Source organism: Mobula birostris, chromosome 3, assembly GCF_030028105.1.
Source record: "Mobula birostris isolate sMobBir1 chromosome 3, sMobBir1.hap1, whole genome shotgun sequence".
Classification (NCBI taxonomy): Eukaryota; Metazoa; Chordata; class Chondrichthyes; order Myliobatiformes; family Myliobatidae; genus Mobula; species Mobula birostris.
In genome coordinates, this window is record NC_092372.1 from 154,597,616 (window position 1) to 154,613,774 (window position 16,159).

The window sequence follows — 16,159 nt, forward strand, 5'->3', positions numbered from 1 at the left end:
ATCTCTGACACACATTTCCTTTCATTTTGCAACACTGGTTGATATCATTTCAGTGGGACCCCTGTAATGCTATAACTGGCTGAGCAGTTGGTCAGCTGACTGCAGATTTAAAGATAAGCCCAATTTTTAAAAAAATGATAAATATTTTAGAGTGCTAAATATTAAAGTACATTTTAAGCATAAGGTACAAGACAAATATCAATTGAGGGGAAAAAAACATTATTATTCAGAAATATTTGAGGGAGTGACTCATTTTTATTTAGGCCCAAGGCTAAAAGTAATAATGACATTGCTTATTTATTTCATTTGAGTCCTTGTGTGAAAAAGCAGCACACTTTGTGGGGATTACAGCAAGACCAGTTTTTTCCTGAAATTTTCATCAATTTATTTTATAGTATTGTAAAAGAAGCTTCCTGCAAAGAAAGGCTGTGCTGTGTCAAAATTGGCTGTCCTTTTTACTGTGCAATGAGAATGAATGCCAATAAATATGTGGTTATTAAAATTCTATAATGAAAGTTCATACAATCTTAAAATTAGCATCATAGTTGCCAGAGTTTCAAATCCAAGCTGGGAATTGGGTGCTTTCTGTAGTAAATGTAATTGGTATGATAGCTTAGTGCAGCTGTGAACAGTTATGTAATTTACATTTTCTCCTAGTCATCTATGTGCTTCTAACTGATGCACTGGTTTACTCCTTCATCTTAACGATATACTGCATATTAATTGTCTCCTGCAAACTAACTCTCAGTGAAGATGAATGGTAAAAGAATCAACGAAGTTACAGAACTATGTGGAAGTAAGGAGGGTTAATAGGACTTCTGAGATTGCTCTGCTGGAACCTGATCTGCATCTAAATTTACAGTAGCAACTCCCCAAACAATCATTTTTGAAATTAATAGGAAGCAAGTATTAAGATTATCTATTTTCATATTCAAATTTTTTACATGTTTTTTTGGACGCTAAATATTTAAAATGGAAAGGATAAATAGCACATTTATTGATGTATGGACACCCTATGAAATAATGCTAACATTACAATTAAATGATCCCAACTAAATATTTTCCTCAATTGTACCTTCAAAGCAGTATATTGATAATATTACAGTATCATTTAATATTTAATGTTATTTCAGTGAATTGGAGTTATTGATGGTTTGCTCAATAAGCATAAAAGCAATATCTTCTATTGTCTTTTAACCGCAGGGAGCAAGTTAATAGCTTGAACTTGAGATCTGTGACCATAAAACATCTGATGCTTTTTAAACTGGATTATGAAAGCGTTCTAATTGATAAATTGCACTCAATCACATTTCAGTGTTTTAGTTTATTAGATCAATTACTGGAATGTTCTATATACAGCAATGTAACTAATTCTCTGTGACCATAATAGCTCTTGTCATTTCATGGCCTATCATCCCCTCCCCAATGTTTGGTGATATATGCTTACTGGCCAGTTTATTAGTTACACCTGTACACCTCAAATGTGAATATCCAATCAGCTAATCGTGGCAGCAACTCAATGCATGAAAGCATGCAGACATGGTCAAGTGATTTAGTTGTTCAAACCAAACATCAGAATGGGGGAAAATTGTGATCTCTAAATGACTTTGACCATGGAATGATTGTTGGTGCCAGTGGGGTGGTTTGAGTATCTCAGAAACTGCTGCTCCCCTGGGGTTTTCACGCACAGCAGTCTCTAGCATTTACAGAGGATGGCACAAGAAAAAACAGTAAGCATTAGTTCTGTGGCCATTTTATTAGATACATGGGGTACCTAATAAAGTGGGTACTGTATGTATTCACAATATGCTGTCTTGAAATTCATTTTCTTGCTGGCATTTACAGTAAAATACAGCAATACAATGGAATTTCTGTAAAACTATAAATAGACTGGCAAAAGGGATACACAATATGTTCTACTTATAACTTACCAATTCATTTTTACACAATTAGATAGTTGGGATATATATATAAAAAAATAATATTCTCATTCGTGGATATTGTTTGAATGGGTGCTATTTTTAAGATAATGAAGTAACTTACACTCCTTAGATAAGATTGCTTACTGCTATACACCTACAAAATACATCATATAACATAAGTGCAAGCACATTTGCAAACTATGAAGATTGAATAATATTATTATGAAATATTGATTTTTTTTAAAAGGTTCAACAAAATTGGCCACTTCTGAAAGTATTGAAAAGTGATTATCCTTTGTTTGTACAATCTGATGAAGTGGAAATGCTGGGTCCTTACTTTCTTCTGTTAATATGCCCAGTTTTCTTGTATACTATTAATATATTTTCTATTTTGGAGCTAAATTTGATTTCATTTCATCATTTGAAAGCTCAAAAGCTAGATTGCATTGTTACAGCTATATAGGACCCTGGTCGGGCCCCACTTGCAGTACTGTGCTCCGTTTTGGTCACTTCACTGCAGGAAGCATGTGGAAACCATAGAAGGATGCAGAGAAGTTTACAAGGATGTTGCCTGGATTGGGAAGCGTGCCTTATTGGAATAGGCTGAGTGAATTCAGCCTTTTCTCCTTGGAGCGACGGAGGATGAGAGGTGACCTGATAGAGATGTATAAGATGATGAGAGGCATTGATCATGTGGATAGTCCGGAGGCTGAAATGGCTAACATGAGGGCACAGTTTTAAGGTGCTTGGAAGTAGATACAGAGGAGGTGTCAGGGGTAAGTTTTTATGCAGAGGTAGTGAGTGTGTGGAACGGGCTGCCGGTGATGGTGGTGGAGGTGGATACGATAGGATCTTTTAAAAGACTGCTGGATGGGTACATGGAGCCAGAAAAATAGAGGGCTATTGGTAACCCTAGGTAACTTCCAAAGTAAGTACATGTTCGGCACAGCATTGTGGGCCAAAAGGCCTGTATTGTGCTGTAGTTTTCCATGTTTTCTATATTTCTATTAGAATATTTTAAGGCATTTTCCAACACATATTGGAAGTTGGAAATTAGCTTTGTATCTAGAATCTATGCCTAATTTGAATTATTTGTGAAGATGTTATTTATCAAAATTATTAATCATTTTGATGTGCTCATGTGATGTGCATTCAAGACAGTTTTGTCATGCAATATATAGAAGGTACGAGAGCCTCAGGACCCACACCACCAGGCTCAGGAACAGTTATTACCCCCAAGCGTCAAGGGATAACTACTCCATCAATGAACTGTTCCCATAACCTATGGATTCACTTTCAAGGGTTTTTCTTCTCCTGTTCTCGATGTTTATTGCTTCTTTGTTTGTTTGTTTATTTATTTTTGTTTCTTTTTGTATTTGCATAGTTGCCTTTTGCACCTTGTTTGTCCTGTTGGTGTGGTCTTTCATTGATTCTACTGTGTTTCTTGTGTTTACTGTGAATGTCCACAAGAAAATAAATCTCAGGCTGTATATGATGACATATATGTACTTTGATAATAAATTTTCTTTGAACTTTGACTTGGATGAAAATAAGCTGCAGGAGGTTGTAAACATAGTCAACTCCATCATGGGCACTAGTATCCAGGACATCTTCAAGGAGCAATGCCTCAAAAAGCAGATGCCCATCCCCCAGGATATGCCTTGTTCTCATTGCTACCATCAGGAAGGAGGTACAGAAGCCGGAATTGAATTGACTTTATTTCTTACATCCTTCACGTACATGAGGAGTAAAAATCTTTGCGTTACGTCTCTGTCTAAATGTGCAATCATGGTAATTTATAATAACTAGAACAGTCAATGTAACATAGAAATACACTTAAATCAGCATGAGTTAATCAGTGTGATGACCTGGTGGAAGAAGCTGTCCCAGAGCCTGTTGGTCCTGGCTTTTATGCTGCCGTACTGTTTTCTGGATGGTAGCAGCTGGAATAGACCATGGTTGGGGTGACTTGGGTCCCCAATGATCCTTCGGGCTCTTTTATTGCACCTGTCTTTGTAAATGTCCCATGCTCAACAATTCAGGAACATCATTTTCCCCTCTGTCAGCTGATTACTGAATGGACATTAAAACCATGAACACCACCTCACTATTCTTTATTTTTATTTTTACTTAATTTAATTATTTAATATATATATATATACTTACTATTTAATGTAAATACATTATTATGTATTGCATTGTACTGCTGCCGTAAAGACAACAAATTTCATGACATATGCCAGCAATCTCAAACCAGATTCTGGTTCTGATTTCTCCGGAAGGAGCAATACTGGACCTCCTGTTAGGGAACAAGGTGGGTCAATTACTAAAATGGTAGTTGGGGCGTACTTTGGATCCAGTGACCACAATTCTATTAGTTTTAAAATAGTTATGGCAAAAGATAGAGCAGGTTCACTAGTTAAAGTCCTAAACTGGAGTAGGGGCAACTTTGTGGGCATTGGGCAGGATCTTGCCGGGATTGACTGTGTGACTCTTTTTAAAGTCAAAGGAGCAATTGACAAAGCTGGGGGCTTTAAAATATCATATCAAGCCCAGGGACAGCATGTTCCTGTTAGGGGAAGGGTAGACGTACCAAGTTCAGAGAGCCATGACTAATGAGAAATATCAAGGCACTGGTAAGGAAAAAGAAGGAAGGAGACATTGCTTTTAGGCAGATGGGTACAAATGAATCCCTCAACTAATCCAAGATATTTAAGCACACTCCTTGGAGTGAAATGCAGAAGGCAAAACGAGGGTCAATGAAATAGATTTGCAGATAATCCCAAGAGGCTATTCAGTTATATTAACAGTAAAAGAGTGATTAGGGAGAGACTAGTTTCTTTTAAAGATTACCAGGCTTGCCTATGTGTGGAGTTTTGGGAGATGGCTGAGAATTTTAATGTCTATTTCTCCTTGGTGTTCACTGACGAGAATACCATGGAAGCCAAAGAAATGAGGGTAAGTAGTGAGGTATTTGATTACATGCATATTACGAAGAAGGAAGGATTTGCAGCCTTGAAACACATTAAGGTGGGCAATCCCCAGAGCCTGACGTGTGAATTTATATGAAGCCAGAGATGAAATTGCTGAGGTCCTTGTACAGATATTTGCTTTGTCGTTATGTACCAGTGAAGTTCCAGAAGCTGGAGGGGTGGCTAATGTTGTTCCATTGTTCAAGAAAAGTGGCTGGGTCAGGTCAGGAAGTACAGGCTGGTGAGTCTGACTTCGGTTCTCGGGACGTCACTGGAAGTGATTCTGAGGGACAAGATCTACCATCACTTGGATAGTCAAGGCCTGATCAAGAATAGTGATGCATGTTTTTGTGCATTGGAGGTCATGTCTAATGAATCTTTTGGAGTTTTTTGAAGAGGTTTGGATGTGAATGCACATGGCACAATTCGCAAGTTTGCTGAAGATACCAGAATAGCAGATCCTGTTGACAGTGAAGCAAGTTACAATGAATTACAAGGGGAGATGGACTAAGCTATGGCAAATGGATTTCAACTTAGATAAGTGTGAGGTGATGCATTTTGGACAGTCAATCCAGGGAAGGACCTATACTGTGAATGGCAAGGCATTGATGAGTCTGTGGAACAGAGAGACCCGGGATTACAAGTGCACAGTTTGCTGAAAGTAGCTGTGCATGTAGACCGATTGTGATGAAGGTATTTAGCATGCTTTGCCTTCAGTTAAGGCATTGGGTCTAGAAGTAGGGACATTATGTTGCAGTTATACAAGTCATTGGTGAGACTGCACTTGGAGTTTTGGTCACACTGCTATATGAAAAAGGCATTGTCAAGAAAAAGAGGGTGCAGAAGAGTTTTATGAGGATGCTGTCCAAACTAGAGGGTCTAAGTTATAGGGAGAGGTTGACCATGTTGGATCATTATTCCCTGGAGTGCAGGAGATTGAGGGATTACCTCAGAAGTTTACAAAATCATGAGGGGTATGGATAGGGTGGATGATCCCTAGGTTGGGGATGTCCAAACGCAGAAGGCACAGATACAACATAAATGGGGAGAAAATTAAAAAGGACCTAGAGGTAACATTTTTATACAGCAGGTAGTGAATACCCAGAATGAGCTGTCCAAGGAGCTGGTTGGGTGGATAAAATACAATGTTTAGGGGGCATTTGGATAGGTACATGGAGGGGAAGAGCTTGAAGGGCTATGGGCCAAACGTAGGCAACTGGGACGAGCAGAGAGGATACTGTGGGCCAACGTGCCTGTTTCCATGCTGTATGACTCATTTAAATCTTTAAATGATTTGCACAAATAAGAGTTTATAACCAGATGTGCACTTGATAGGAAAGTAAATTGGCAGTAACACAGTGGATATTTTCTAACTCTGTGAATGTCTGTGAAATGGTGTGCTATAGGAAAGAATTTCCAATTTACATTACGTATTAGAAGTTGAAGACAAAGGACAGTGATCACTTTTCTTCAAATAACTACTCCTTTGAAGAGACCCTTAAATATATTTTATTTATTTGCTATACTTCTATGTTCAATTTTTGATTTCAGAGTGTGGAACATGGTGATATTACTTCAATTTTGTACATTAAAGTGTTTGGGCAACGTGCCCAATGAGTAACAGAAACCATCAATATCTTAGTACAGATTATGAAATATAGTTATGTTGCAATTTCTGGAATTGTATACGTTCCATTAGGTATTTAATTTTCTCAATAATTTTTTAATCTAAAAATTTGGTGTTATTGATACTGTGTTTGAACTTCCAGAGTCTGAGCTTTGACTCTTACTTAAACCTGTTTCTTTGGCCCAGGAGTAAATTTAATTTGCAGTTGGGACTTTCTCATGAAGTCCAAAACTAGGGATTTTCATTTTCAATCTATGGAATGCAGAATGGATACTTCTTAGTAAGAAGCCCTGAGGTAGTTGGTTCATCACCAACCAGCCCCTCCCTAAGAAAGGAAAGTATGCATACCTATTTATGATATACTTTTGTTTTGACTGATACATGGATTTTGTAATTAGTAGTTTTAAAATTAATAGATTCCGAGCCTGGAATCTACTGCCAGAGATGGTAGTAAAAGCAAATCTATTAGTAGTGTTCAAAAAGGGAGCAGGGTAGCTATCGGAAAGACGAGGGTTTGTAGCGCTAAGGCTACAGGAGTAGCACCGTAGCTGTTTCACTATTTTACATAGTGCTGAATAGCTGCCTCCTGCTCTATGACTATTTGATGAATTATTTTCATTTGTAGAACCAAATATGTTCATTTACTGCTGTACATCCTTTTTGTATGCTCACATGAAACTTTTGCTATCAGAACTGACATCAAACACAGATAATATAAAAACTGACAGTCAATTACCAATAGAAAGCCTGAAAGAACTCCCTTGGGCAGGTGCAATTGCCAAAGAATTACTGTATAGTTATCTGGATTCCCACAGGGGCACTTAACTCTCTCTTATTCCTTTAAAATAGCTTGCTTATCAGCCAAAGGTCAAGACGATGTTTCAACCCATGAGACCATTAATTTCTAAAAACCGTTCAGTGCTATGCAAAAGTACTGCAGACAAATTGGACAACAATCAATCCTTAATCAAAAACATATAGAAGGAGGATTCAGGGACAGCAAATATAATACCTTAAGATCTTCAAAATGCTTGCTATGGTTAGACTGGGAAATAATTTTAGAGAACACTTTGGCAAATTTATTAAAGGTGTGTGCATCATTAAGGAGCTCTGTCCACACCTCTTTAAACATTGATTCAGTACTGTGAGCAAACTAAATGGAGCAACTGCTGCAATGCAAGATTACTTTGAGGCTGACCCAAAACACATTTAAAGAGGTTTGATATTGAGCATGGTAAATCGTATATCTACAAAGGTACATCTTTTAAACCAATCATATTTATATACACAGTATTAATATAAACTGTATATATCTGGTATTTTAATATTTTGCACCATATTTTTAAACAGAAAATAATTAAATCTATTTCTAATTTTCTTTGCTTCCAAAAGCAAGCAAGCAATTCTGAATAGGGGCATGAATAATATATTTGACATTCATTTACTCTCCTGATGTTCTTTTAAAGGGTCAAGACCCTGGTTGGGTCATTTTGTGTGTGTGTATGTGCAAAATATTTTAATTTCCCAGAAATATTTCAATACAGTATAAAGTAAATAATTTATCAAGTATATATGTCAATGGCAATTTCTGAAGAGCATCCTCTCAGTGTTTTGAGAAGCTTAAGCTAACTGTAATTAATACAAAAAGAAGTTACTTTATGTATGTATGGCTTGCTTGTGATGATCTGATCTCTCACCATTTGTGCTCCAAGCAGCTGGAGTTTTTTAACAACTTGTTTACCTTTTGTAGTTGTTTCAGCTGTGAAAGCTTTCCTGTCAGGAAATGGTTGAAGGCAGCCTTTGACAGAATCGATTAGTTGACATTGGAGCTGGTAGTGTTGTGCAGGAGCATTGAGTTCCTATGATCTGAAGTTTCACATGTAATTGGTTTCCCTATGATCTATAGATGTGCATGTAATTGATTTTGCATTCCATGTGTCTTTACCCGAGCATGTACAGTGACTGCCACTTCTTGGTAGCATTTCTCAAAGTGAGCTGCCTTTTGGCATATTTTCTGATTGCCTTTGTTAATACTGCCCCTCAAACTTTAAGGCTCAATTAGCTAACAATCTCCCTGATCCAGTCTTGATGCGCCCAATCCAGCATATATTTCATTATATTGAATCTGTAAATTTGGAATTTATAATCTTATTCCCCACCCTTTTATAATCTTATCCCCTCCCGATTATAATCTTAACTGTATGTATTGTAGACTTTAAGGACACTGGTTACAATAGGGAGCAGGGCATATGGCAGGAAATACATGGCAAATATAATATGTTGAGAATGTGCAACTCACACAAAATGCTGGAGAAACTCAGCAGACCTGGCAGCATCTATGGGGAAAAAAGTACAGTCGATGTTTCGGGCCTGTTGAGTTCCTCCCGTATATTATGTGTGTTGTTTGGATTTCCAGCATCTGCAGATTGTCTCTTGTTTGTGACACTGAGAATGAGCTTGATCTTAGAACATGGAGGACTCGATGTACTTGGAGCTTTATGGTGTGCCTGGACTCCATTACGCCCTCCACAGAGCAAATGGTCAGCTGCATGGACTTGATAATAGTCTCCCACCTTGACGGAGCCTCTGACATCTGTTTGGAATTCAAAACACCAGTTAAGTGCAAAGGGATTGAAAAAAATGGGAATGGTAGAAAAATGAGCCTGGCAACAACAGTAGAAAAAATGGTAGAATCTATTATTAAGAAAGTGATAAGGGACACTTAAGAAACAATAGCATTGAGCACAATCAACATCAATTTATGAAGGGGAAATCATGTTTGTCAAATTTGGGAACTTTCTGAGGCTGTAACAAAGAGTGCAGGTGAGGGCAAATTGGTTGTTGTGAGTTGGATTTTTAGGAGCCCATCATTTCATCATCCAGAGGCTGATGAATTATCCGAATTCTCTGTCCAAGAGGGCTGCAGTGGTTCAATTGCTGATTGTGCTCACATTAGAGAGTGAACAATTTTTATACATTGATGGATTTGAGTGCGATTGGTTTGGTGCTTAAAAAGTGGAGCTGCAGTAAAATGTCTTGTGGAATGGTGGAGTTTCAAATGGAAGAGCAAAATAGGGTATCTCTGCTTTCAATTCTTATCGATAACCTCAGCTGCAAGGATCAGTGTTAATGCAGCATAACTTAAGCCTTGTGTTTTCCTTCCATGCAGTGAGAATAGTGAGGTGTATACCTGGGAGATTTGCATTGGCCCTGTTGGAAGTGTAAAGTTGTTACTGGTTCACCTCTCATCCTCTATCGTTTGAACTACCCAGCCAGGTGAGCTTGGTTAATCCCAAACCACTTGCAGCCTGAAACTTGATGATCTACCAGCACATGGAGATGTCTGTGGGAGAATGCTGCCGACTGGCACATTCTCGGTTACAAGAGTACGTGCTGAGAGACGCCCGGTGGGGAAAGACCACAGTATAGGTTTCTCCACCCGTGGGAGTGGGAGGTGTCAGGGGGCGGGGAGTATACCCCTCAACAATGATATGGTAAGCTGAACTACTGGAGTGTCACGTGGGTGGCTATAAATATGGATATGTACTGACTATAATGGAAACGTATGTAAAGGATGAAAAGTTATTGAATGGTTTATTGTATATATTTATTTTTGAATAAAGTATATTTTGAGATAAAAAAAAAATCTTCCCCACAGTTCTACTTTTCTAAGTAGAACAAGTCATTTCAACTATCCAAGCAATTCAAGGAAGCTTTTATATAGAACGGCTGACAATATGGCCCAGTCCATCACAGGAAAAGCCTTCCCCACGTGCCCCCCTCCCATTGTGCAGAACTACATGGAGCTACCACAAGAAAGCAGCATCCATCATCAGGGACTCCCACCATTCAGGTCATGCTCTCTTCTCACTGCTGCCATCAGGAAAGAGGTACAAGAGCCTTGAGTCCCACTCCAACAGGTTTAGGAACAGTTATTACCCTTCAACCTTCAGGCTCCTGAACCAGTGTGGATAACTACACTCACCTCAACACTGAACTCATTCCACAACCTAAGGACTCACTTCCAAGGACTCCACAACTCATGTTCTCAATATTACTTATTACTTATTCACTACTTATATATTTTTGTTTTTGCGCAGTTTGTCTTGTGCGCATTGATTGCTTGTCTGTCTGTATGTATGTAGTTTTTCATTGATTCTATTGTGTTTCTTTGTATCTACTGTGAATGCCTGCAAAAAAAATTCTCAGGGCCGTATATGGTGAGATTTAAGTACTTTGATAATAAATTTACTTCGAACTTTGAAAAAATATATACAAATATTTCAAATTATTAAGCTCTTTCCAATGGATCAGCCAATAATAGTGCTTTGCAATGGTTTTTTCGAGTAGGTCAACTGTCTAATTAATAGTTTCAATTTTAGAAAACCTTTCCTCCTGTGTGTTTTCAAGCAAGGTACTATATATATATATATATATAAAGTTATCAAGTCTATGCTTTTGCTTAGTCAGTCTGTTCTCAACTCATAGCACCTGTCCGAACATTAGGGATCCATCTTCTTTTCTATCAGTTCAATGGCTTGCTAGGTCATCAATCCTTTAGCTACTTTTGATTTTGATATTTGTGATATTCCTAATGCATCATCAAGCCATATCCTTCATTCTGATTACTTGTACAGAATGCATATATCTTAATTCTCTTCACCACACACTTGTTAAATCAATTCATTTAAATTTTTCCATGTTCCCTGAAAAAGTTGAAATCTTGTTGTTTTGATATTTCAAAAAAACATTTCTTCATTCAATCCTCATGTACTTAATCAACATCTACTACTGCTCATGTTTTAAGCACACGCCTCACTAAACTAGTACTGAATCCAAATCTTCAGTTTTTTTTCTCTTTTATACCAAATGTTTATCTCTTCATGCTGACCCACTTTTACACAGAAATGAAATGTACTTAAAATTATAATGTTCATCTCATTGCAGAAAGCTACAATGGTGTTCTGTGATTAGCTTTCATATTGGCTGTCTATTAACTATCATCTTGAAATCTAAAATTAAATCACATGTAAAAGAAAAGCAACTAGCGGTTACAGGATTTAATTGGCATAGAATGTTAAGTGAATGCTGTCTTAATGTAACTTTTCTTTCAGGCTAAATTTCTCTTTTGTACTATTTAGTTTTAATGAGAATGTCAACAACACAATGCTTGCTGCAAAATGATAGTACACTCACCTGTATAAAATTAAAATAAAAATCGCTGGAAACGCTCAGGAGGCCAGGCAGGATCTGTGGAAATATGTGGATAATGTTTCAGGTCAAGGACCCTTCACCAGCATGCAAGTCTAAAACGTTAACACTGCTTTTCTTTCTATAGAAGTGCCTGGCTTTCTGCGTTTATCAGCAATTTCAGTTTTTATTTAGTTTCTTAACATCTGTTGGTTTTCGATTTTCAGCCACAACAGTTTGTTGTCTTATCAAGTTAACTACAATCAATTTATAACTGAGCAAGTACTTTAGAAGCTTTGGAGGAAATGCCTTTTCTCAGCCTAAAGTTTATGGTCAGCAGTGGAGTGATATCACTTGCTGTGATCTTGAGGAAAACTGCTTACAAAGACATAATAAGCACTGTGGTGTGAAACTCCCACTGTTCTGAGGATGGTTGCTATTGTGCTTCATTTCAAAAGCTCTCTCATGTCCGTCAAATATGAAATCATTAGCTTGTTCAGCAGTTAATTATTTTGAGGCTGACTCATGTGACTGTAATAAAGTGAAACTTCAAACTTTTTGAAAAGAATTTTGCCTATTATAAATAGAAACATTTGAGGATCTTAGAATTCATACACACAAATTATTAATTTAAGAACCAAAGGCTTTACTAAGCAGTAATTGTGCCTTCAAAGATTCATGAGGAATTTGTGCAACCAAGTATAGTATCTCTAGGGAGTTTGCAGTGAGTCTAATTTGTAAATACTTGGGATTCTCGTCAGTTGTCTTTGATTGGCTCAATGCAGAGGAGGGTTTAAATCGCAGATGGCAATATGGGATTTCTTGCTTAATCTACTCATTTGCTGGAAATTGACAGTTACTGGAGCTGCACACATAATAGTTAATTGTTTCCCAGATTTTGCAAAACAAATCTGGGCATTTGTCCTGTAATTCACCAAATTGCGGCTTATATAACACAAATAGGAGTACTACTTATAGAAGAAAGCTTTTTCAATATTTTATTTGGAATGTTTAATAAGGTTGTCCTTGGGGATTTCTACTTAAATCAGCTCTGTTAACAACATGCATCTTTCCATTTTTTCATGTCTTGTTAATCAGCCTGCTCCCAAACCTGTTTCCCTAAGGTGAGAATTTATTCATGTGGGTTTAATGTGAACCTGAATCTAATCTTTAGTAAATAACCTATTTGTTTTGTGTAACTTACTTTTTCAGATTTTCAATAAGCCTATTTAAGTAGCTGTTTGCATACATCTGTATATCTCTGTATGCTAAGCCTTGTGAGTATTTAGGGATGTGATGTGAAATGAAATGGAATTCTATTTTACCTTGGCATTGTGCTGCATTCTGCTTGATAGTTTTTCACTCATTGCAACACTTGAGGCTAGTCAGACTGCCATCTCTCTGCTACCTCTGAACATTCACATTCTCCCACTTATTTCCCTGTATCCTTTTCTTTCATACACACGTTAACCCTCTCCTGGTTCTCTCACACCCATATATGCTGTGGGCAGTTGAGATGTGGATGGAAACCCACGTGGTACGCACAGATTTTGAATGTGATCACGGAAGGACTGTTTGTGGCAGCTTTCATTCTTAAAACTATCTCTTGAACTGAATATCAAGGTTGGTTCATCTTATTCAATTTGAGTTTCTGGCATTAAACATAAACTGGAGTGATGGAGAGAGGAATTGCGGAAACATATTATGTTTCAGGCAGTACAGGATTTAAACAGATTTAGCTTAGTTTTGAACATATTCCAGACTCCTCTCAGTTCAGTGGAACTGCGTTCTCCGTCAATATTCTATATACCTTCTGGAGTAATGGTATCCTATGTTTTTTCTGGCAGATATTTATTTACTTAGAGATACAAACGCTAACAGGCCCTTTTGGCCAATGTGGCCGTGCTGTCTAATAAGCACTCATCTGATCAAATTACCCTACTAACCCGTCTGGCTTTGGAATGTGGGAAGAAACCTGAGTAACCGTAGAAAACGCACACGGTCATGGAGACAACATACAAACTCCTTACAGACAGTGACCGGGATTGTACCTCGGTTGCTGGTGCTATAAAGCAATTGTACTAACTGCATTCTACTGTACTGCCCCTATACACTGGATGTCAGTTGACTGGACATGGGGACCAGTATGTTTTGGCCCATCCGAAATTTCATGGAAATAGTTAACAAGGTAATAAAAAAGACAAACTATCGTTTAACTGAGTAACAAATTATATACTTAAATGAAATACAGAACAATTAGAACACTATCAATAGTACTAAAGTACTATAAATTGTGTATTAGTTCCTAATATTTATCAACAGAGGAATTCAGGCCGTGTACTTCCTTCATAGGATGCTAGCGATGAATGCCTCTTCCAAATCTTCAACATTTATTGTAACATTTAAGATGATTGTCTATATCTTCAAATCCTTCACAGTTCCTAACTCGTTGAAGTAGTGAAAACATCTCATTTTTCACTCTGCTATTTCTGGCATCACCAAGCATGAATGCTCAAAACCACGGTGAGCAGAACAGTTCTGAATTGTCTTACTGCTTATTTCTCACTAACAATCAGTGACAGCAATCAGTGACAGCAATCACTGCATTTGAACACAAACACATGCAACTGATGCTATTTCAAAATTGTTCACTAACATGCACAGTGTGGTGTCTAACAGTACAAAAATGTAGCAGTCTCCTGCCCCAATTAGGTGGCATAGTGTCCCAAATAAACAAAAGGAATCCTGGCTATTTTCTCAGTTGTTTTTTCTTCTTTAAGAATTGTCCCAAGTAAGCAGTTACCCCGAATAACCAATGGCGCAATTAACTGGAAACTGCTGTACATGATTTGGAACTTCAGCTTAGCATAAGCAAAATTTAACAACAAACTATGTGCATAACATGTATATGATGCTGCTCAAACATGGTGAAGATTGCTCAAAAACTCTCCATTGTAAGTCTTGCCTAGTATCCTTCAAGCAGAGTCTTTTTGTCTTTATGGTGCACAGTCCCGAGCATCACACTTGAACACAATGCAGCATTCAAACTAACTTATTCCATCTCCATGTTTCACCTGCGCCATGTATTCCCACTTCACTGACTTTGCGACACTTGTCCTGGAGTGATACAGGCAACCCATGTTCCATGCTGACCTTCAAGAACTTATCTACACCCTTACTCCTATGGTCCCACTCTCCTTTCCTATCAGATTACTTCCTCTCCAGCCCTTTATCTTTCCCACCCACCTGGCTTCACCTTTCACCTTCCAGCTGGCTTCCTTCCCCTCCCACTACCTTTTAGTACTGCCATCTTCCCCCTCCCTTCTCAGTCCTGAAGAAGGGTCTCAGCCCAAAACGTGGATCGTTCATTAATTTCCATAGATGCTGCCTGATCTGCTGAGTCCCTCCAGCATTTTGTGTGTGTTGCTTTGGATTTCCAGCATCTGCAGGCTTTTTCGTGTTTATTTTTATCTCCTGTTATCCCATTTACCAGCATTTGGTCTGTAGCCAAGGTGATTTAAGCATTGTCCTACTGAACACTTTCATCTGTTTTCTGCCTGCACAGATCTCTCTCTACCTAGTACTTCTGCTAACTTCTACTGTTTTTCCCCTTTCCTAAAATGTCCTTCAACATTTCATATAATAAAGGTTATTTTGAATGTCGTTAGTTGGGAACCATTTTGTGGATCTCTTTTGTGTATGAACATAAGCTGGTTTTAAGAGAGATAAATATCATGGTGCTGGCATCTGAATAATGCCAGACTGTTAAAGAAAAACTCTCCACCAATTTTGTCCAGGTTTTAAAGCAGGCTACAAATTTGATGTATTGGTTTAAATAATCATTTCCACAGGCTGATATTATTAGGTTTGTGACAACATAAATCATATATCTGAACATGGAGCTCAAGTAGGAAATGGACCAAATGTGTTGTGTGATCAGCAGTAAAATCATCTGCAGCCAGGTTTAGGAAATCAAGAAGTGTGTAAATTACCCATTCAGAGAACTGCAGTGCTCTAAATTAAAAATAAATAAAAATATATACTAATTACTGTGAAAAATATATACAGAGAAGCTGTTTAAGTATTTATGACATTTGCAAATATTAATAATCACCTTGGTTCCTGAATAATTTCCTTCTGTTCTGGCCTCAACACCTATAGGACCCAGGACAGGTGGGATGTGGCAGGCAGGTAAGACGCTGAGATGGTGTGCTGCTTCTGTTGTTTATGGTTCCTAAGGTTTCAATGCCATCCTAGTGAGATTTCTGGTTGTCAGTGGGGACATTGCATTTCCTCATGGAGTCTTTGAGCACTGTGGCAATAGAGATAATGTTGACAGCCAGTGAGAACCGTTCATCTTACAGCGATTGCACCCTGGAACAGGGTGGTACAGTAGCATCGTGGTTAGTGTAACACCACACAGGACCAGAGTCCTGGGTTCAATTCCG